The 23,387-nt window shown below is 42.8% G+C and overlaps 1 protein-coding gene across 27 annotated transcripts in view; it reads right to left on the bottom strand.

Moving 5' to 3' along the window:
* ABLIM1 (actin binding LIM protein 1) overlaps window positions 1-23,387 on the bottom strand; it is a 230,778-nt gene that overhangs the window by 77,435 nt on the left and 129,956 nt on the right. The window lies entirely within an intron of this gene.

The following is a 23,387-nucleotide window of genomic DNA, read 5'->3' as shown; positions in this document are numbered from 1 at the left end:
TGTCTCGAGCTCCTGGCCTCAAGTGATCCACCCACCTGGCCATATTTTTAGTAAAATTATTTATTGGAGTATAGCATTGAGAAAAATGCATAAATTCTAAGTGCACAGCTTCATAAGTTTCCATAAATGCAACATACTCTGTAACTAGTACCCAAATTAGAAAAGAACAGAACATTATCTGTACTAAGAAACCCCCCTGTGTCCTCTTCCAATGATGACTACATCGTCCAATCGCTATGTTGACTTCTAAACCCACATGCTAGCTTTGCCTGTTTTCAGCTTCCATCAATAGAAGCAAATATGTCTGACTTCTTTCATTTGACACTTTGTGAGAATTATCCATATTAGTATGTGTAGTCATATTTCACTAAATCTCAATTCCTTTGTGGAAATATACTAGATTTTATTTATCCATTCTACTCTTGATGGACATTTGGGTAGTTTAAAAATTTTGGCTGCTTTTCTGGGCACAGTGCCTCATGTCTTGGCAACAGTTTGGGAGGCCGAGGCAGGTGGATCGCTTGAGCCCAGAAGTTCAAGACCAGCCTGGGCAACATGGCAAAACCCCATCTCTACAAAAAATACTAAAATTAGCCAGGCATAGTGGTACATGCCTATAGTCTCAGTTACTTGGTAGGCTGAGGTGAGAGGATTGCTTGAGCCTGGGAGGTCAGGGCTGCAGTGAGCCATAATCATGTCACTGCACTCCAGACTGGAACAGAAAGAGATGTTGTCTCAAAAAAAAAAAAAAAAAAAAAAAAACATTGGTTTTGGCTGTATTGAATAGTGTTGCTGTGAAAATTCCTGCCCACGTCTTTTGGCAAATTATATACATATTTCAGTTGTATATATATATGCATAGGAATAGAAAGTATATGGCAAGGTCATAGGATATATTTATGTTTAGCTTCAGTAGCTACTGCCAAACCATTGTCCAAAGTGGTTTTTGCCTTGTATTACAATTTTAATCCAAGAGGAATTTAAAGGAATTAAGTAAGAAGAATCATATTAACAGCGCTTTGCCAAATGGATTCTCAAAGTGTTTTTCTAACCTCTGTGAAGTGAATGATCTTTATAAAATGGTCTCTAAGCAAAAGCTGTGCAGTTTAATCTCATCAGGTATCCATTATTCTAGGACCTCCAGAGAGCCACTGAGTAATTTCCAATCCTCCTTTCATCTTCGTCCTTCTGTTGCTGGTATCCTTTGAACTGATGAAGAGACGTGGATGGCATGCAAATAACCTTCATATTTAGTTCCTAAATTGACCTGAAATCAGCAAGCAATAGTTGACATTGCAATAGTTGGATAACTTTGTGTCTGTCTGCCATGAAGCCTCAAAATTGGCTTCTTCTAGTCAGGACCAAGGCTCACCGAAAACACATAAAAATTGGGTTGGGAAGTTTGAGGACTTTGGCGGTGGTTACTAAACGATCAACTTTTTCCTCTCCTGATTGAGCTTAAATATTTCTTATCAATTACTTTTGTTAATAATACCCTTTGTACTTGTTCTGTAGTTGAATGTTTAGAAAGTATGTTCACATTTAATCCATCCAACATTTGGTGGGCCCCTGTTATTCTTATTGCCTGTCTGTGGGCTAAGAAGTCTCCAAAGTTACAGAGCTAGAGTTCAAATCTAAGGTTTTCTCCTAAGCCTATTCCCCACTCCCCCAACATCCTGCTACATATTAAGGCTCAGAAGGACTAGAAACTACTTTGGTCATTTGGACAGTTTAAAGTAAGTATCCTTTTTTTCTTTCCATAAATTATCATGAGGGAATACAGAAGCTAACCACCTAGTAAGATCCAATGGATCTTCCTAAGGCCATCCCTTGAAAAATAGCAAGCCACTTAAAGTGATGATAATTTGAAAATGTGGCCAGGAAAAGGATTCTGATCCCTGGGACCAGAAACAATGGTTTGTTTGATTTTTGATACGTTATAAGGCTACCCCAGTTTCTGCATGTACAGCGTCAAGAATGATAAAAAGGGGGAGGTCTGATCAGTCTGTTAGGCTGGACTGTGTACTGAACTTTCAGGATGACTGGATATACCTGGACTCAGCTGTTTATATTACCCAGTGCTATGAACTTTCTGAAAAATCCTCAGTCCATGAAAAGCTACATATTCCATAGTGTTAAAAGGGTATAAAAGTAGTGGTTCTGCCTAGCTTGCAAGGTTGCTATGTAGATAAGAGAAATGTTAATTCTTTATAAATTCACTTTGAGTTACATGACACGGAGAGAGGATGAAGTAGGTTGCAAAACACTAGATGACTCTAAGCCATTTTCTTTCCAAATACCTACCTAGCATTCTAAAGGGGTTTCTTTAGGAAGTTGGACCCCAGAAGGAGAGACCCAAATCCAATGGAATGTTACTGTGACATTGAGCAGGCTATTAAGTCGGCTGGTGTTGCTCAGCATGTGGTAAAAAAATATTAGCATAGTTCCAGAGAAGGAACAATGAGAACTTCATCATGCTTCTGGCTTTAGACAACTGCTTTCCAAACTCAGACACTGCCCTAACACTCAAGGTCAAAGGTTTCACATCCTTTCCTTTCTTGACACCAGAAGATAAATATTTGCCTTCAAGTTCAACACTCTTGAAATCTAACTCCAATTGGGTAATTTTTGTCTCTTGAGAAAGGGCAAAAACTTAAGGTTTCTTCTTACTCATGACCTCATTCCTGGCCTCCTTTCCAACACAATAGCATGTTGGAGTCAGGAATGCACAATAACAGCAATCCAAAGAATTGCTCCCATGCCAGCTGCTCTAAGGGAATCAGTTCTCAATACACATCTCCCAGTGGCCAAATAGTATAATTAAGTGCATTTGGTGGGAAGGAATAGGGCAGTATCAGATAACATAACAAGTCCCCTTTATTTAATACCAGTCATGACTTTGTAAGTTGCAATAAACATTCAGAAGCCAGGCTTTTTAAGTTAAAAATGTTTAAACTTGTTTTATAGTATGCAGCAAATGGCTGATCCCAATTCAGTGGGATTCTAGTTTGTCAACTGCTTTTCGTCACCACATTGCTATCTCTAAAGTACATTCCAGCTCTGTGATAGCTCTCCTTCCCTCATGGATTATAAATATTTTCCCATCCCACTCTGCTCTTATTTCCTTCCTTAATATATCTATTCTAAAAAGAGTCTTGTTTTCTCTTGACTTTTATTTTAGGTCCAAGGGGTACATGTGCAGGTTTGTTACATGGGTACATTGCATGTTGCTGAGGTCTGGTGTATGAATAATCCCATCGCCCAGGGCAGTGAGCATAGTAACTGATGGGCAGTTTTTCAACCCACTTCCCCCCTCACCATCCCCCGTCCAGTAGTCCCTAATGTCTACTGTTCTCACCTTTGTGTCCATGTGTATTCAATGTTTAGCTCCTGCTAAGTGAGAACATGAGGTATTTTTCTGTTCCTGTATTAGGTCACTTAGGATAACAGCCTCCAGCTACATCCATGTTGTTGCAAAGGACATGATTTTGTTCCTTTTTTGGCTGCGTAGTATTCTATGGTGTATAGATACCACACTTTCTTTATCCAGTCTATCGTGAATGGGCACCTAGGTTGACTGCATGTCTTTGCTATTGTGAATAGTGCTGCAATGAACATGAGTGAATGTCTCTTTTTGATATAATGATTTCTTTTTCTTTGGGTATATACCCAGTAGTGGGATTGCTGGGTCAAATGGTAGTTCTGTTTTAAGTTCTTTAAGGAATTTACACACTGTTTTCTATAGCGGCTGAGCTAATTTATACTCCCACCAGCAGTATATAAGCATTCCCTTTTCTTCCCAGCTTCACCAACATCTGTTTTCTGGCTTTTTAAAAATAGCCATTCTGACTAGTGTGAGATGGTACCTCATCGTGGTTTTCATTTGCCTTTCTCCAATGATTAGTGATGATGAGCATTTTTTCATATATTTGTTGCTTGCAAATTGGCTTCTTTCGAGAAGTATCTGCCCGTTTTTTAAGTAGGGTTACTTATTTTTTAATTGTTTAAGTTTCTTATAGATTCTGGATATTAGACCTTTGCTAGATATACAGTTTCTGAATATTTTCTCCCATTGTGTAGCCTGTCTGTTTACTCTGTCAATAGTTTCTTTTGCTATGCAGAAGCTCTTAATTTAATTAAGTCCCACTTGTCAATTTCTGGTTTGGCTGCAATGGTTCTAAAATAAATCTTAAAGGACTTCATGGGAGCTGGGTGGGACATGGTGCTCTGTGGATAGTTGATGCCTTAGCTTTGGAGTCTTGGGTGATCCTTTACAAGTTATTTCCAAAAAACCATTCCTCTCAGTTAGCAAGACTGTTTTACAGATGGTTCAGCTCTATAGTACACTATCAGACTAAAAATATTTTTTCTTCCCCAGGGTTAGAGGAGCCTTCAGGGTGGGAATGAATATTGAAGCAGTCAGAAAAACACAGCTTGCTCTTAAAAACATCCTTGTCTGATTTCCTCTCCTATTGTGGCTGGACTTCATCCCCTTTAATAAACAACTATGCCTTCCAGCCTGGAATTTACCTAGCACAAATTCTGTGATTTCACTGGGAGCACTGGGGAGTGGTGTTTCTAACAATCATTGAGTAGCAGTACCAATCATGAGAAGGAAGCAAAAAACCGAGTGAAAAATAAATCTGAAGGAGGGAAGACGTATGAAAGAATTCAGGACCCCCAGGCTTGGCAATGCCCTAAATGAGAGTACTTTTAAGGCAAGGCTCACACCTTTGGATGATAACCAAAGAATTTCTGTATCCCACAAAGAAAGAGACACACAATTCGCATTCCAGACCTCTACATGCTGGGTGGGTGCCTGCCCTGCCCCAGGTCGTCTGGATTCTTCTGGAAGGGCAGGCCTCAGAGACCTGAGCCAGGATAAGCAGGGAGTGCTGTGCAAATGGGGTGCCCTGCCAGCCACACCTGCTGTCCCAGGCGCTAGTCACAATCAGGTGACAGGAGGGCCTGTTAGAGGAGATCTAGGGACCCTGCCATGGCTGGACACTGAGACCCAAGGGAGACAGCCCAACCCACTTACATCGACAGGTGATTTGTGAACGCTGGGTTCCACTGTGTGCAGTCACATGGCTCTTGGAGTGACCCTCAAAGTGTTAGGCTATGCAACCTGGGCTGACGAAAAGTCTGTGTTGTACCTCAAGGCAGCAGACCCCCGTGAGTTCTGGAGTAAAGGCATCCAGGTACTCCAAGGCAAAGTCTGCTGACCTCAGTCTAAGTTAGCTGGTTCCTCTGACAACAGAAAGAAAGAAAAGCCCAGCTTCCCAGCCAAAGTAGCTGCTCTGCAAAGAAATGCTGGGGTAGTTCTTGGGCCAGGCTTCCATCCCCGCTGCTCAGCAGTCTGGACTCAGAGACCCTTTACTAATCCTTAAGGACATTTAATTGAAACACCAGGCTTTGTTGCATTTCATGACATTAGAACATTTTTTTCTACCTGAGTGGGACAAACGTATCACAAATTCACCCTGTTTAGGAGATGGCCCCAGTGATAAAAGAAGAACTTTCCAGGTCAAAGAGCCCTAGGCTGAAGTCAGGAAACCTGGGTCCTAACTTGTGAAACCTTGGGCTGGGTTAGTGTCTCCATTTCTCAGGCACCTTCTTTGCAGGAGGAGATGGTTACACTAAAGGACCTTTAAGATACATTCTAGCTCCAAAATTCTATATTCCTGAAAAAAGATAAAAAATATTGGCCAGATGCAATGGCTCATGCCTGTAATCTCAACAACTTGGGAGGTCAAGGCAGGATGATTGCATGAGGCCAGGAGGTGGACACCAGCCTGGGCAACACAGCAAAGTCCTGTCTCTACAAAAAAATAATTTCAAAAAATTAGCCATGTGTGGTGGCGCACTTGCAGTCCCGGCTACTCAGGAGGATGGCTTGAGCCCGGAGTTCAAGGCTGCAATGCGCCATGATCTCGCCACCGCATTCCAGCCTGGGCAACAAAGTGAGACCTTGACTTTACGTTCCCACAACAAATTTTTTAAAAATAAGAAAGAGTAAAAGGGGAATGGTTTAGGACATCTTCATTGGCAGTTACTGTGAATTAAATAAGCCTTATGTAGGAAAACGCTGCATTGACAGAACGGTCACCACACAGTGATTAAACTTTGTCCCTGAGCCCTAAACTGTTTTATTTAATTGAAAGATCTACAAACAGATGAAGATAGCAACAGTCGGTATCTGTGCTATGCTTTTCAGTTTATAAAGTACTTTCAGGCATCTCTCCCCTCTAAATACTCACTCCAGATCATGAGATAGGAACACCAAGTACCATTACTATCCCCATGTTACAGACGAACAAAGAGAGGCACACAGTTGTCTTTAATGATCGGGAAATTTAGAATGAGAATAAATTCGTATGGAGAATGTGGAGAGCAGCTCAGGAGAGCAGGAGGAAAAGACAACTGTAAACCCCACACCCTAGAGCTACCCAGGCTACGACAACCAGGGTCGCATAAGGAGGGCAAACTGCTTGATACAGTCAAGTGCTGGCGAGGAAGCAGCATGGAGAGCGCGACATGAGAAAGGAGTCCCAGGATGAGCCAGGGTGAGGCGCCAGCAGCCTCCAAGGTACTGGACCCTGGTCTTTGCGGCCATTTGTGTCTTCAAGCAGTCAGGGCTCAGGTGGTATTTGTTGAGGCAACCGAGGAACTCTTTGTTCCCCTTGTCCCACCTGTCAGTCTCCAGGCTCTTATTATCCTTCCTGCCTTGCTGTTCTTCCCAATCCTTTGAGGTTCCTCTGCTTTAGGGCCTCACTTGGACCACAAGCCACAACCTCTTCCTCTTCCCTCCCTCCCAAAGATGTGCATTCTGAACACCAGGCTAATTTTTATTAAATACGATGTAGATCACAATACTCTGGATAAAAAGACATGAATGTCTTCCTATTGCCTACTGAAAAAAGTTAAGCTTCCTAACCCTGGCATTCAATACCCTCTGCAGTCTGGTCTCAATCTACCTGTCCAGTTTAATTGCCTACCTGGTATCCACACCCTCATCCATGCCTTGGCCATGTGGGCTCTGCCTCAGCCTCAGATATGTTAACCTGCCTGTATTAGTCCGTTCTCACACTGCTAATAAAGACATACCTGAGACTAGGTAATTTATAGAGGAAAGAGGTTTAATGGACTCACAGTTCCACATGGCTGACATGGGGAGGCCTCACAATCATGGTAGAAGATGAAGGAAGAGCAAAGGGATGTCTTACATGGCAGCCACCAAGAGAATTTGTGCAGGATAACTCCCCTTTATAAAACCATCAGATCTTGTGAGACTTATTCACTACCACGAGAACAGAGAACAGCACGGGAAAGATCTGCCCCCATGATTCAATTACCACCCACCAGGTCCCTCCTATGACATGTGGGAATTATGGGAGCTAAAATTCAAGATGAGATTTGGGTGGTGACACGGCCAAACCATATCACTCCCTGTGCCTTCCCACATCTTAAATTTCCTGACAGAAGCTACTCTCAAACCTCTCTGTGCATTAGAATCAACAGAAAGTTTTAAAAAATTATAGTTGCCTGGGGACCCTCTAGAGAAACTGATTGCAAGGTGTAGCCCAGGTTAAAAACTTCTAGACTGAAATGAGCCTTCTCCAGCTTCCCTGGACTTAGGCGTTTTCTTTGATTTGCAAGTATTTCTTGACTTGAATATACATTTTTATATATTCACATAAAGCACATGCCATTTATATAATGCAATGAATTATAACCGCTGGCTACTTAAGATATTTTTCCCACTAGACTTTAATTTCTTGGGAATAAGGACATTGTCTCAATCAGTTTTTGTATTTCCAGAGTCTAATGGGTGTTGAATACACATTAGGTTTTTTTTTTGTATAAATAGTCTATTTTATATAATAAAATACCAGTGCTCCAAGTTTCAACTGCTACTTTCTCTAGGGATTTTTTTTTTTTTTTTTTTTTGAGACAAGGTCTCACTCCCATTACCCAGAGTGGAGCACAGTGATGCAATCTCGGTTCACTGTAGCCTAGACTTCCTGGGCTCAGGTGATCCTTCCGTCTTAGTCTCTTGAGTAGCTGGGACTATAGGCATGCACCACCATGCCCAGCCAACTTTTTGTATTTTTATTAGAGATGGGGTTTTGCCATGTAGGGGTTGTCTTTTTATCATTGTATATTATAAGTATAATTATATAATCCGTTAACATAGTACAAAAATGAAATGTTAAATTCTTGTTTATAGAATAAATTATACATCAAGCTAACATACAAAAAAAATGTAAGGTTATTGCTGAGGAAAATTCTAATGTCACAGAACAATGGCAGAACAAATTTTTAAGAGCAAGATATATTGCTGAAGCCACAATGGGATTTTATTCTATTCTAAGCAATGTTTTTCATTTTAATTTTTTTTTATACCCTTCTCATCTCTTTTATAAAAAAATTTTTTTGAGATGGAGTCTTGCTCTGTCACCCAGGCTAGAGTGCAGTGGTGCAATGTCGGCTCACTGCAACCTCCACCTCCTGGGTTCAAGTGATTCTCATGCCTCAGCCTCCTGAGTAGCTAGGACTACAGGGCGTGCACCATCATGCCCGGCTAATTTTTGTATTTTTAGTAGAGACAGAGTTTCACCATGTTAGCCAGGCTGGTCTCAAACTCCTGACCTCAAGTGATCCGCCCGCCTCGGCCTCCCAAAGTGCTGGGATTACAGGCGTGAGCCATCACACCCGGCCCCTTCTCGTGTCTTTCTAGAAGAGTCCTATTTCCTATCATTTTGTTCCCAGTGTATATTTTGGCAAAGACTCGTTCTAATTATTTCAGTTTGCATAAAACGGGTCATCTGTAGAGACTACTCTCAACTCTCAGCAGAAAAACCAACTGTCTATATTCTCCAGTTTCCCCTTCCAGCTGTTCGGAGCATCATTAAGTTTAAAGACCTCCCTTTCCTGTGGACCCAGAAGGTCTCGCTCTGTGGTTCCCTCAAACTTGAACACAGTGGTGTCACTTTCTCATCAACAAACAATCTCAGGTGGACAGATGCTCTCTCAGTGTCTTCCTGGAGCAGAAAGACCTGGATAATCCCCATCCAAGACAAGTCAATTTCCTTCTGTCCAATTAGGACAGTAAAGCTGCTTGGTACCACTTCCTTGCTGCAGGCCAGTCGTGCTGAGCACAAGATGACTCAGGTGAACTTTCCTGGGGGGAAGCTACTTATTCCAAAAGTAATGAGTCTATTAAAGGCAGGACCCCGAATAAAATGATGTTTTTTTCCTGTGCGTTAAAAGGGCTGAAATTAGCAAACTGGATGTGCACGTGCTGAATACCTCTTATTCACTAGTGACATGCTGAGTCCTCTGAGGACCAGTCTGCAGGGAAGCCAAAAGCCTTTATGTAGGAACCTTATTCATCTTTGCATTCTTGAAGTGTGCAAATAGTAAGTGGACAATAAACATTCCTTGAGTGAAAGACCCTGCTTCTGGATCCAGAGGAAGGGACAACGTCTAACTATAATTTGAGGGGTCAGGCAGGACTTCATGGAAGATAGAACCTGTAAATTGGATTAGAAGGATAGCAGAATCCAGGCCAGGTGCAGTGGCTCATGCCTGCAATCCCAGCACTTCAGGAAGCCGACGAGGGCAGATCACTTGAGGTCAGGAGTTAGAGACCAGCCTGGGCAACATGATGAAACCCTGTCTCTACTACAAATACAAAAATTAGCTGGACACGGTGGCATGTGCCCATAATCCCAGCTGCTCAGGAGGCTGAGGCAGGAGAATCGCTTGAACCCGGAAGGTGGAGGTTGCAGTGAGCCAAGATCGTGCCACTGCACTCCAGCCTGGGTGACAGAGCAAGACTCCATCTCAAAAAAAAAAAAAAAAAAAGAAAAAAGAAAAAAAAATAGCAGATTTTTGCTTTTATTACTTATATACCAAAACTTGAGATTTTTTTTCCTATCACTCACACTATAGTCAAGGAGACGGCCACCTGTACTCTCCATCCATCCTCCCTTTCCCCAGCAAACCAAACCAAACCAGACCCAGAAAACCTAAACCTTTGAGAAACTTACCAGATACTTTCTCACCTAAAGTTACTTTTCTGTGTAATTTTCCAGGTACAACAATCTGCTGAAAATTCATTTCTTACTCCTTGTACATATAACTGATAAATGTGATGAGTTTAGAGAGAAAAAAATTACAGTAATATAGGGAGAAGCATATCAGTTCTTCATTCAGAAATGCAGCTATCTTAGGAGAAAAATGTGTTTCAAATGTCCGCAAGATACGCTGTAATGGCTCAGAACAGGAAGAAATTAGCTTCATTTCAGTAACAGCCAGTATTCTACCACCTCTTAAATCAAGCAAAAACATTTATCACATAAAAGAAAATAAAAAAAGAAACCCCACTGGCAAGCAACATCCGGCAGTAATAATTTCACACTCAATTTATCCTGAGCAGGTTAATACCACACAGTGGCAATTTCATGTAGTCGATATGCTTCAGCTCACCCCTTTCTAACCTATTGTAAATGACCAGCAATCAAAGCCCAACTTGGTCTGCGTGCTCAGGGTCAAGGTGAATTCACCTTGGCGACTGGTAGGAGCAAAGGGCATCCCTCATTAGCCAGGAATGAAAGAACCACCAAATGAATTCTTAGTGTTTCCTGTCTAACCCAAATCTAGTAGATACAAGCAATCGATTTTTCCATGAAAGGTGTTGATGCCAACACTACCAAGAAATAATATTTTTTGCCAGAGAGATAGCAAGGACTTACTGCCCCAGCAAATTCTTATTGGCTATTAAGATGTGCCAAGTTTGGGTCATACTGCAAATTTCCAAGACACAGATACTCCTAAAAATATCATCCAAGCCTGCAAAGTTTTCACATGATACCATCACTCAATGACTATACTCAAGGAATAACTGCGTCTGTCCTAAAGGCTCCACAAGCATCATTTTTGGGATCTACAGATTAGTTACCCCAGGTAAGTTTCTCTACTGCTGCTCACCTAAGACTCATAGAATTAAAAAGTTGCTTTCCAATACTAGCTAGAAGCAAACATAATTAAGTGAAATGAGGCCGGGTGCAGTGGCTCACGTCTGTAATCCTAGCACTTTGGAAGGCCGAGGTGGGCGGATCACTTGAATGGGAGGGGGAAATGGGAACGAGAGATTGCAGTGAGCCAAGATCGCACCACTGCACTCCAGCTGGGTGACAGAGTGAGACTCCATCTAAAAAAAAACTAAAAATAAAGTGAAATAAGCATTCTGAATTATCAGCTGTTTTTGTAATTTCTGCAGTCATTCCTTTGAATTAATTGTTTTTGTGAGACAGAGTCTCACTGTGTCACCCAGGCTGGAATGCAGTGGCGTGATCACAGCTCACTGCAGCCTCAACCACCTGGGCTCAAGTGATCCTCCAACCTCAGCCTCCCAAGCAGTTGGGTCTACAGATGCATGTGCCACCACACCCAACTCATTTTTTAAAAAAATTGTTGTAGAGACGGGGTCTCTCCCTATGTTGCCCAGGCTGCTCTCAAGCTCCTGGGCTCAAGTGATCCTCTTGCTTTGATCTCCCAAAGTGTTGGGATTACAGGCGTGGCCACCACTCCCAACCTGAATTAATTTTTATAGTTGAAATAAAACTATCTTTTCTTGCAGACTGCATGAAAACCTATGAAAAGGTACTCAAAGTACAGGAAGCAGGCTTCCCACAGGCCATTTACCAGAAGTTAAGACTATTTCTACACGACTGTGATTCTTTTTGGAAGTTTAAAAGCTTCAAATTGAAAGCTAAAAAAGAGAGGAAAAGCGCCTGTCACTGAGACCTACCCACCATGGTGTCCTTGGAAACTAAAGATTCAATTACTAGTATAGTCACCATGAGCTTCCTCCCGAATGCAAATGCACTGACCTTTCAGAGAAATGAAAAATCTAACACAACTTCTGAGGAGATTTCCCAGAACCTGAAAGCGGTTTAGTCCAGGTCGATGCAGCAGGGGATGGGTGAGAAGCAGCGCGTGCATAAAATCACATTAAAGGTGAGTCAAGACAAGGGTCATTTAAGTGACACGTGACTGCAATGCTGCATTCGAATTAGGTTAGTTCTGAGATTCACATAAATTGGACCAGCTACATTGAGCTCACAATTCCCGCAGCGGCCATGTCAAGGCTACCCTGCTTTTGGTGTGCAGGGGTGGAATCTTTCCCCAAATCCAGATGTGGAAGCTGCCATTCCCTCCGGTGACCCTGTCCCTGGCCACGGTGAATGGTCCAGGGCTGAGCAGGTGACATTTCGATGGAATCTTTTCCTGGAACTTCGGGATGTGAGCTGGGGGTACAAGAGCCCTTTCTACCACGGTTGAGAATCCCTGAGCTGCAGCCTTATGCTTTTCATGCAGAGTGAGTTCGTGAGTGTGAATGACACACACAGATAAGCAGACAGAGCTGACAGGATGCTAATGACATCTAAGGCCCTGTCCCCTCCAGCAGCGTGGCTATGTGAACCCCTTTTCTGCTTCAGCTGATGCTATTGGTTGACTTGTATCCCCCCAAAATATATGTTCAAGCCCTAACCCCCAATACCTCAGCGTGTGACCTTATTTGGAAAAAGGGTTATTGCAGTTGTTAATTAGTTGGGATGAGCTCATACTGGAACAGGTTGGGCTATTAATCCCCTATGACTGATGTCCTTATAAGAACAGAAGAGGGAGGGAGACAGACCAGGAGAACTCCAAGCAAAAACAGAGGCAGAGGTTGATGTTATGGTGCCATAAGCAGGGGAACACCTGGGGCTACCAGAAGTTGGAAGAGGCCAGGGAAAATCTTCCTCTACAGGCTCAGAGAGGACGTGGCTCTGCCCACACCTTGATTTCACCAGCCTCCAGAGCTGCTGGAAATAAAAGTTGTCTTTTTTAAAACATCCATGTAGTGGTGCTTTGTTATGCTGGCTCCAAAATACAGCTGGTTTGAGGTGAGTTTCTGTCCCTTGTGACCAAAGCCATTGTCTAAGGGAGTGAGGTGAGCAGGTATCATTCTTCAATTTTAAACATAAAAAACATTTTGTGGCCAGGTGCAGTGGCTCACACCTGTAATCTCAGCACTTTGGGAGGCCAAGGCAGGCAGATCACTTGAGGCCAGGAGTTTAAGACAAGCCTGGCCAACGTGGCGAAACCCTGCCTCTACTAAAAATACAAAAATTAGCCAAGCATGCTTGTGTGTGGCTTAATCACAGCTACTAGGGAGGCTGAGGCAGGAGAATAGCTTGAACTGGGTAAGCAGAGGTTGCAGTGACCCGAGATCGCATCACTGCACTCCAGCCTGGGCAACAGGGCAAGGCTCTCTGTCTCCAAAAAAAGCCAAAACAACAAAAAATGTTTTGCATCCAAGTACTCTGTGCAACATAAAAAAACAGCTGCTTCCTTAAAGAAACGATTGAAAACAGATCACAAACCCAGCCACAATTCTTTATTTTTGCATTAATATAATTTTCTCCTGAGAAATGAAACAAATAGATGGTGTTGGTTTTGCAAGCTTCACACTGGATTCAGTCAAACTTGGAAACTCTTTGAAACAACAGTTCACGCTGGTTAATCCCAGGGAAAGGCTGCCATTCAGTGAAAACTCCCAGGATTTTACAAAAGCACATTTTTCTTCCTCTGTTTCCTTTCAGTTAAACTATCAGAGATGCAAGCACTCTTCTCATTAACCTCTTATTTTGCTGAATTCAGTAAGAAATTTCCTAGAAGCCTTGCGGTTCTGGCCGGTGCTTTTCTGGGACCTGCAATTAACTAACAGTAGATGCCATTCCCTGGGACTCCGTTCTTTGTTGTTGCTTTTTATCCTCAAAGAGCAGGGCTGTTTATTATGACAAGAACAAGGCTTTTGCCCCTTTCACCTCCAGGAGGAAAAACCTGAGAGGGAAGAACAAGCACTCTGATTTTTAGATGGGAGGGCATGTGCTGAGTTGAACTGTGGTCCCCCAAAGATACGTCTAACCAGCTTTGCAGATGTAATTAAGGTAAGGGTCTTGAGAGAAGGCCATCCTGGATTCAGGTGGGCCCTGAATCCAATGACAAGTCCTTACAAACTACAGGACAGGACGAGACCAGACATGACAAGGAAACTGACCCAGAGGGCAAGCTGGACCTACATGAAGATGAAGGCAGAGACTGGAGTGATGCAGCTCCAAGCCACGGAGTACCAAGGATGCTGCAGCACTGGAAGCTGGGGGACAGGATGAAGCGGACCCTCCAGCAGAGCCCCCAGAAGAACCCCCCCACCCCATTCACCGACGACGACACCTTGATTTCAAACTTCAGGTCTCCAGAAATGTGACAGAATACATTTCTGTCCTGGTTAAGCCACCAAGTTTGTGGTAATTTATGATATCCTTAGGAACGAATTCAAAGCATCAGTGACAGCACATACTTTAAAGGGCGGGGGGCCACAGTACAATGTGGGTCTGTACTTTTTTGCTGTAAACCGTCTTCACAGCATGACAAAACACTTGGAAGTTTTAGGATTTCACAGAAATTGCCTCATAGTCAACTGCGATGTTGAACCTAAAGTTTGTCTGAAGCCTTCATGGTCATGCAAATCTTTTATTAACTCATCGCCTGTTTGTGGTGCTGCGCTGGCAGCAAGTTAGGCTGAAACAAAACCCCCTCCAGAAACACAGTAACACTGGACGGGCTGACACGGGTCCCCCTGGATGTGCCCACCAGGTACATGGGACCATGTGAGGCAAACAGGAGCTCATCTGTGTCTGCTGGAAGTTATTTACACATATACTTTTTTTTTTTTGGTATCTGGTATGTTTTCATAGTGTATGGTAAAGGATTTTACCACTATATGGCCATTAAAAAGAATGTCATCATCCTATAAGCATCAACCCTGAGTCCAAGTGAAGGAAACTGTAGAACAACATGCATAAAACGGTCCTATTTGTATAAAAGAATACATGCCCTCCCGCAGATATCTATGCGCAAGAAACAGCAGCAAAGCAAGATACAGAACTCTACATCCCGTATGAAAACATTTACACGATCCAACCGCATATTTGCAAATATCTGCATGCCAGTGACACTATAGACCCAACTCTCAACAATAGCTACTTCTGGGAATGGGTTTTTATAAAGTAATGTGACCTTATTGTAAATAAATAACTGAATAAACACACTTATTTGTACTTCTCTGAACCACATGCAATGGGCCAGAGAGTACATAGTTTCAGCTTTGTGGACTATGCTGTCTCTGTCTCAGCTACTCAAGGCTGGTGTGGGCTAAAGCAGACCTAGAGACCATGTAAATGAACAGACAGGCTCCTGTGCTAATAAAGCTTAAGGAGTTAAATGGAGAATGTTTACTTTTTACCTGACACCAAGATTGGCAGCCCATAGATGAAACCTGACCCACTACCTGTTTTTTGTAAATAAAGGTTTATTGGAACAGAACAATGTCTGTTCATTTACATAGTCTCCAGGTCTGCTTTAGCCCATACATAGCTGAGACAGAGAAAGCACAGTCCACAAGGCTGAACATATGTACTACCTGGTCCATTACATGTGGTTCAGAGAAGTACAAAAAAGTGTACTTATTCAGTTATTCATTTACTCGTTTACAATGAGCTCACATTACTTTAAAAAAGAAAACGTTCAGAAGTTGTCTGCTCAGACAGTGGCAGGGGATGCCTGGATTATCATCAACAATCTTCCTAGAAGGAGGTGGGAACTTGGGAGTTTTTAGGATGACAGAAGAAAAGCTCCATAGGCATAGGAAAGGTTAAGTTGTTTAAAAACAAAGTGAAATAAAGGTTTGAGCAAAAATCTTTTGAATATCTACTCAATCCCCACACACCTGGCCTCCCTGTAATGGCTTTAATGTTCCAAAAGACTTTGAAAGATAGCTATGATTTGTACAACAAGCAGAGAAGTAGTTCAAGGGGCAGCCTGGGGGAGGTGCACAGGGGATAGGGAAGCACTGAGCCGCTCTGAGGTCTACTTTTGCCTTGCTAACCAATGGGCTGTGTGTTCCTAGGAAAATCACTCAGGTTTTCTGGGTCTCAGTGTCCTCAACTCTCAGAGGGTTAGACTAGATTAAATCTGTGGAACTTTCCTGCTAATGATATTTCTGGGAGTCCTAAGCAGGTATCACCTTGAACACAGAAAAGGAGGTAGAGAAGAAATCTTCCTGGTTGGTACAAGGCCAGGTCCGGGAACCAGCTGGCCAGGTTGCAGCCTTTTTTCCCCACCCAGCACATGTTGGGTGTGAGCGAGTGCAGATTAGGCAAGGCCCCAATTATCCCTCAGCTGGGAGTGGCAAGTGCGAACAATGAATCAGTCAGAAACTCCTTTCCAATATTCTCATCATACAGACAGTTACATTGCAAACCACAAGACATGTTTATTAGTGAGTACATCCAAGGCCATCCGGTCATTTAAGAAGTTGTATTAAAAGGGCAAAAATCCCTCCGACCTTGCTCAGGGATGGTTAAAAGGTTCAGGGGTCCACGCTCTTTGTGATGGATAGACGAGCCAAATGACACATCGGGGTTCGCCCACAGATCCCTCATACATGCCATGGCTGAGCACTTCTCACTGGTCCTACCCTCAATGCTGAGGGCCTTTTGAGTTTTTGACATCCACAAATAACCTGTGGGTACTACCTCCCTGCTTAGCTCACCTCCAACCCAGGAAAAAAGGAACCATCTGGGTTACCCCCAAACCTGGGTGAAACTGGATTATGTGCCAAGGAAAGCTTTGACAGACCAGTCCGGCAAGGCTGCAGCCTCTGCCCTGTTGGAGCTGTCATCAGGAGTTGTCCTGTGCTGGAAAGTTCAAGCTGTAAGACAACGAGGGACTCCATCCCAAGAGGCCACCACAGGCCTCAGGCTCATGCCTGAAGAGTCCCACTGCAGAGGGTACACCCTCAGCTGCTGAAGCTTCTGGGCAGGGCCATAGTAAACAATCTCCACCTCAACTGTCTATAGACAGAAGTCTTAATCATTTTAGAATTGGCTCCACGGAGTCAGAGCTCCAAGCCAGTTTAGGGCATTGCATTTATATGTCAACGAGGGCTTCTGATCTTGGCTTTCTGCTCTGCAATGGAACATCCTGGGGCCAATCAAACTCACAAACACTGGTGTCAAGGCAGGTGATGAGTAGCACTGGATTATATAAAAAATGTAGAAGAACACTGTCAGGTTTAAATTTTTAGGCATTTTCCTAGTCTTTTCTGCTTGAAATTTCTACCTATAGTTGTCATGGTGGTTTCCGCAGTGTAAGTTTCATGTTCTAGGGGAAATCAGTGCCATCGTGGGCGCTAAAGAAAGGAGAACTCATTCCTAGGGCTGCCAATTGTAACCCTGGGTTAAAATATACCCATGTGACTCAGCAGCTGTTTAACTTTTGACTAATAGATTTGTTTGCATAAGATGAATGAGAGAGTTTAAGCAATCAATGAAGTCCTAACAGTTAAAAAAAAAAAAAAGAAAGAAAGAAAAATGACATAGGCTGGGTGTGGTGCCTCATGCCTGTAATCCCAGCACTTCAGGAGGCCAAGGCAGGAGGACCACTTGAGGCCAGGAGTTAGAGACCAGCCTGGGGAACATAGTGAGACCCTGTCTCTAAAAAATAATAATAAAAATAATTAGCTGGGCATGATGGCATGCACCTGTAATCCCAGAAACTCAGGAGACTGAGGCAGGGAATCTCTGCAGCCCAGGAGTTTGAGGCTGCAGTAAGTTATGACTGTGCCACTGTGCTGCAGCCTGGACAACAGAGCGAGACCCTGTTTCTAAAAAAATAAAAATAAGTGACTTAAGATACAGCAGCTAGCTATTCTCAGAGATGTCACTGGATTATGAACCAATAGGCTCATGTTTATGTTTATATTTTAATATTACAAATAGTATAAATAATATGTATAAGCTCAAATAATAGGGATGAGAAGGGAGGAGGTGAGGTCTTAGGTTTCATTCATTTGGCAAAAGCCTGAGATGAACCTGTGAGTCAGGCACTGGGCACCTGATGAGGAGAAAAGAAAGGCTGTATAATCTGCGCTACCAAGAAGAAATCTGTATTCAGTTCCTGGCCCTGCAGTAACCATCTGTATGCCTTTCAGCAACTGCTCTGGGCCTCAGTTTACTTACTTGCAAAATAAAGACGAGAGTGATACTCAAGCCACAGAGTTGATGAAAGGACTTCGATGAAGTATGCTTATAAAGTGCTAAGGCGGTAAGAACAAACAATAATTACAACCATAACCACCTTTATTACACATTCCTGTCCTAAAGAGCTTAGTATGCAGAGCTTAGCAAACAGGGGACTGTAACTGGATAAGACGGTTAGTGTAATGTACAAAGTGAGGTGGGTGTGGGGAGAAAATTCCCCAAGGCTACTGTCTTGGGGAGTCAAAGAGGAATCACAGGAGAGAAGTTCTTAGACTTAAAAGAGAGTAGAAATTTACTCGGTAGTCAACCCCACTCCCTTCCCCTCTCCTTCTCTCCCTCTCCTTTTCCCTCCCATTCATCCATCCTTCTATCCATCCACTCATTCTCTTATTGGGCACCAAGCTTCTATCAGATGATGTTTTAGTTTCGGGGATATAATAGTCCCTGTCATAAGCATACATTCTTGCAATGAGTGACAGATAATAGTTATGGATACAAGCATATAAGAATTCCAGATAGTGGGGGGACAGTGCCATGAAGAACCTAAAACAGAACCAGGGGAGAGAAGATGGCCTAGGGGTTGGGCAGGTGAAAGCAACTTAAGCTAGGTGATCAGAGGATACCTCTCCAAGGCAAAACAGGCAGGTTGAATAATGAGAAGGAAGCCAAGATCTGGAGGAAGAACGTTCCAGGCTCAGGGAGCAGTGAAAGCCCAGATATGGACAGCGTCTGTGTTTGAGGGGCATAAAGAAGGCTAGCGGGCTAGAATGAAAGAGGAGGGAAGATGTAGGTAATCAGAAACTTAATCTCAGAGGGCTGCATAAGCCAGGAGAAGGTATTTCAATAGCTTTTCCAAAATTCCAAGGTTTAAAGGCCAAACAAAAACCCAAACACATTTTTTCCTTATGCTTTAAAATTCTTTACAAAACACAAAGGAAACCTGGGAATCCACCCCACCCCCAACTTATTCCCTAAACTTGGTTACATAAGGACCAACGTCTTCTTTCATCTGTCGCCAGACCAGACACGTTTGGCATCCTAAACAAGTTGCCAAAACAAAGCAGAAAGCTCAGCTTAAACTCTGTTAGAGGATGTTCTAAACTTCACAAAGCACAATTCTCTATCTTTTCAAGTATGTTTACTTGGACAAGGTATACGGATATGAGCACAGATGCAAGGAACCAGCTGCACAGAACTAAGACAATCTAGTAAAAATTACTATTCAGCAGTAAGGGAAGATAAAAGCAGTCTTAAGTGTAAACAAGTATTTTTGCTTCATCTAGTGTTTATGAGCAACAAATGGCCTCAGTGTGAACCAGCAATGCTGAGGAGGGCACAAACACGTATTTGCTAAAAACACTGCAGGCTTGGCGAATAATAAAGCAGCAGGGTTTGTTTCCTCTTTGATGAAGGTTCCCTCCCCACAAAGGCCGCACCTTAAGCCTCTGCAGCTTAAGGCAAAGAAAGGCTCACACTTGCTCATTCCCAGGGTTCTGCTTAGTAACATGGAGCTAGGCCAGGTGCGGTGGCTCACGCCTGTAATCCCAGCACTTTGGGAGGCCGAGGCAGGTGGATCACTTGAGGTCAGGAGTTTGAGACCAGCCTGGCCAACATGGTGAAACCTCATCTCTACTAAAATAAAAAAAAAAAAATTAGCTGGGCATGGTGGCACATACCTGTAATCCCAGCTACTCGGGTGAAGCAGGAGATTTGCTTGAACCCGGGAAGTGGAGGTTGCAGTGAGCCAAGATTGTACCACTGCACTCCAGCCTGGGTGACAGAGCAAGACTCCGTCTTAGAAAATAAAACAAAAAAACCCATGGCGCTGGGGTTGGTGTGTGAACCAAAGCAAGAGATTGAGAGGATCTTTGGCTTATATGTCTCTCACTACAGCATCTTTACATTCTGCACAGTCCGGAAACGTCCAATTTCAAGACATCTGCCCCATCTGCACCCCCCCTTGCCCTGATAACCTGGTTCAGAGAACCAGGTAGGTTCTCTGGGCAGCACCACCTGATTCACCACAGGACACACAGATCACTTCTGATCATAAGCTCTTTCTTTCAACTGGAGAATTTTCTTAAAGAGGTGGTAAATACCTTGCCTTTGGGTCAGACCCTACAGTTACTGTGCTCTTTATCTTATCGAAACCATGAAGTGGCATTAACCCATGGGGTTTACAATAAGAGTAGAAATTTAATTTCTGGGCCTTATGAAGGCCCAAATTCTACAACCCACAGACCCACTTTTCCTGCATCCTTCAAAGAGTTTTCTGGTAGCCCCTTAGACATTAAAACCTGCTTGGATGGGGACCGGATTTGTCCTCTCAAAAAAAAAAAATTACAGAGAATGGGCTATATGGATACAGGGTGCAGACATGTGAGCTTGCTGACTAAGCTCCTGGGTGGTCTTTCCATAGAAATCATTGGCATTCATTTGTCTGTTCATCAACAACTGAGCAAACAGTATGAGCAGGCACTGTGCTACCTCCTGGGGGCACACAGACCTATAATGCTCACATTTGCTGCACTCATGGATCTTTGGTCTACTGAATGGGGGGAGAGGGGGAATTTTAATAACGAAGGAATGTTAATTAGAGAGCACATGGTATGTGTCACATTGGTACCTCCAGGTGGAGATAAATGCACGATTTGCTTTGCAATCAAAAGCAGAAACCACAGCTCTCTGATAATATTATGGGCCAGTCCAGATCTGTCACCAAGAATAGACTCCAATAAGTCAAGGTGTTTCCCTATCTGTTCAGCCAATGCTAAGCGCTGCCTCTACCCCCGCTGGGCTTGAGAGTCTCTTCTATGGAGTGGTACATCTCATCTGGTTTGGATGGTGGTGGTAGCTCCTGGAAGTCATGGTGCTCAGAGCAATGTACTATATTCTTGGAGAAACACCAAGAAAAAGTGGCATACACAGCTTCATGCATTTTGTAATCTGTAAACCTTTAAGAGTAAACAAGCAGTAGCATTAATGCTAAAGGTGTAAGAAAAATTTTAAACAGAAAAAAATCCCTGCCATTGACTTCATCATTATCTGTAAATTGGAAAAAAAGCTGTGATTCTTCAATTGCACTCACAAAACAAGGCCCAATTCCTAAAAAAATCAAAACACTTTGAGACCCACTGGTACAGAGGGGGAAAAGAGAAAAGAAATGAAAGCATTCAGTTGCAGATTCCAGAAGAAAAAAAACTAACAGGCGTGGCCAGATTTACTAAAAGCCCACATTACAAACAAACAAACAACAACAGCAACAACAAAAAAACCTGTATTTACAGAAGGGAAAAGTATGGGTAACTATTTGCTTTATAAAATGGATCACTTAGCTTCTTTTTAAAAAAAGAAAAAATAGGCTATCCCCAGAATGCACTTTAGAATTCAACTGAGAGAAGTCTGACTTCTATACCAATCGTAGCACTGTATAAAATAAGCCCCACAAGGGCACAGAAGGAAAAGGGGGCAGAAGAATGTATATCCACAGCAGTCCTTGAATCTGATCCCCCATTCCCAAGATGTGATTTCAAACAAAACCCAAACAAAATAAAAACCAAATGGTCAGGCAAAAACACTTGTCCTGCCACTGTTCCTTGGACCCCGCCAGACCTCCCTAGGACTCCAGCCTCCTCTCAGAGCCCCTTCCCTGTCATTGGCAGCAGTAGGCTCCAAGGTGGTTTCCCTCGAGCACTGGTTCCCAACCAGGGGCAGTTTTGCCCACAGGGAACATTTAACAGTGTCTGAAGACATTTCTGGTTCTCACAGCTGGGCAGTGAGTCACCTGGTGTGTAGAGATCAAGGATGCTACTAGACATCCCATAGACAGCCCCCTGCAACAAACTATAATCCCATCCAAAACGTCAATAATGCTGAGGTTGAGAACCCTGGTCTACGGGAGCCAAAATCATGACCACCCCTCCAGAAAGTCAGGTTGCAATAACTGAGTGGTTCACTTTCTGTCCTTTTAGATGAGCTACTGTTTAGTTAAAGAGAAAAACCTGCAGACTTCTGTTGTCATGATATAATATTCCCTAGGCCTACAGGATAAGCCACTGATGCGAGTATTAGACTCACTGACACATGAAAATGCTTAGACAACCCCCTTGAAAACATTGGTCAAAACATTCATTCTAAGTGTTATAAGGGATGCTTGGCAAGGCCTCACGCTTAGTCTTAAAAAGCCTTCTCAAAAGTAATTTATACCAATGAGCCGTGGCAAATTCACCTATTCTATAAGCACACAGTGACTCAACAAGCCTTTTGATCCATTTATAGAATGGCGACAATTATATTTTAATGAGTTATTTTCACTTACTTGTCAGAACCTGTTTTGGTAATCTAAATAACTTCACATCCTCTCAACATTCCTCATGAGGCTGTCTCAGGGAAAAAACAGGCTCAATATTCTTTTAAGTCACCAATCTCAGTTACGTGACAAATGAAGCTGCTACAGCCACCACACTCCTGCTGGGTTACGGCCAAACTCACGTTTTTGTTTTTATTTTTCTTTTCCAACATCATAAGTCTATTTCTTTCACAGCTGAGATAACTTTCTTGTCCCATTTCTTCTTTCATTCTAGTATAGCACATTTTAAAACACTTTTCCCAAAGAACTCTTTACAGCATGATTTGATTAATAATTAGGTTTTTTAGGAAAACTATTTTCACTATAAAGGCCAGAATCTCTAGATTTCTTTTACTGAATATCAAAAATGGAAAGAGAGGCAATTATCAAGCTCTTTCAACCTAGAGCTGCAATAAAACACCCAAACGTTTTGCTTCCTTATTTTCATTCATTGGGAATTTCTTAAAGAAAAAAAAAAATCTCATAAATGTACAGTAACAGCTAAATCTACTTATTCCCACGTGCCACTTCCACCACCAAATCCCCCAAACAGGACTCAAATGTAAATTTCACAGAGCTCTACAAACCACAGACAAAACAAAACAACCCCAAAGTCTGAAAACCACAGTCTCCTTTCAATCTTGCGGGTAGCAGCCTAAAAAAACATAAGCCTTGTTTAAAAGGTCAACGCACTACACTTCTCAGTGAAATAAATATCCAGCCTTTCCTGCTCTTCAGTCTAGTTCTGTATCGATGAACAAAAGCTCCTGTCGTTTCTTTTGTATCATCAGGAAAACAAAAAGTTTCCATAAATGTATTTCAGGGCAATGAAAGTGACTTCTGTCGCCAGCATCCAACCACCACATTTGGAGGATCCGAGC

This window comes from Papio anubis, chromosome 11 (assembly GCF_008728515.1).
Source record: "Papio anubis isolate 15944 chromosome 11, Panubis1.0, whole genome shotgun sequence".
In the NCBI taxonomy this organism is placed as follows: Eukaryota; Metazoa; Chordata; class Mammalia; order Primates; family Cercopithecidae; genus Papio; species Papio anubis.
The sequence above is the reverse complement of the archived record's forward strand: the minus strand, read 5'-3'. Positions and strand labels throughout refer to the sequence as shown.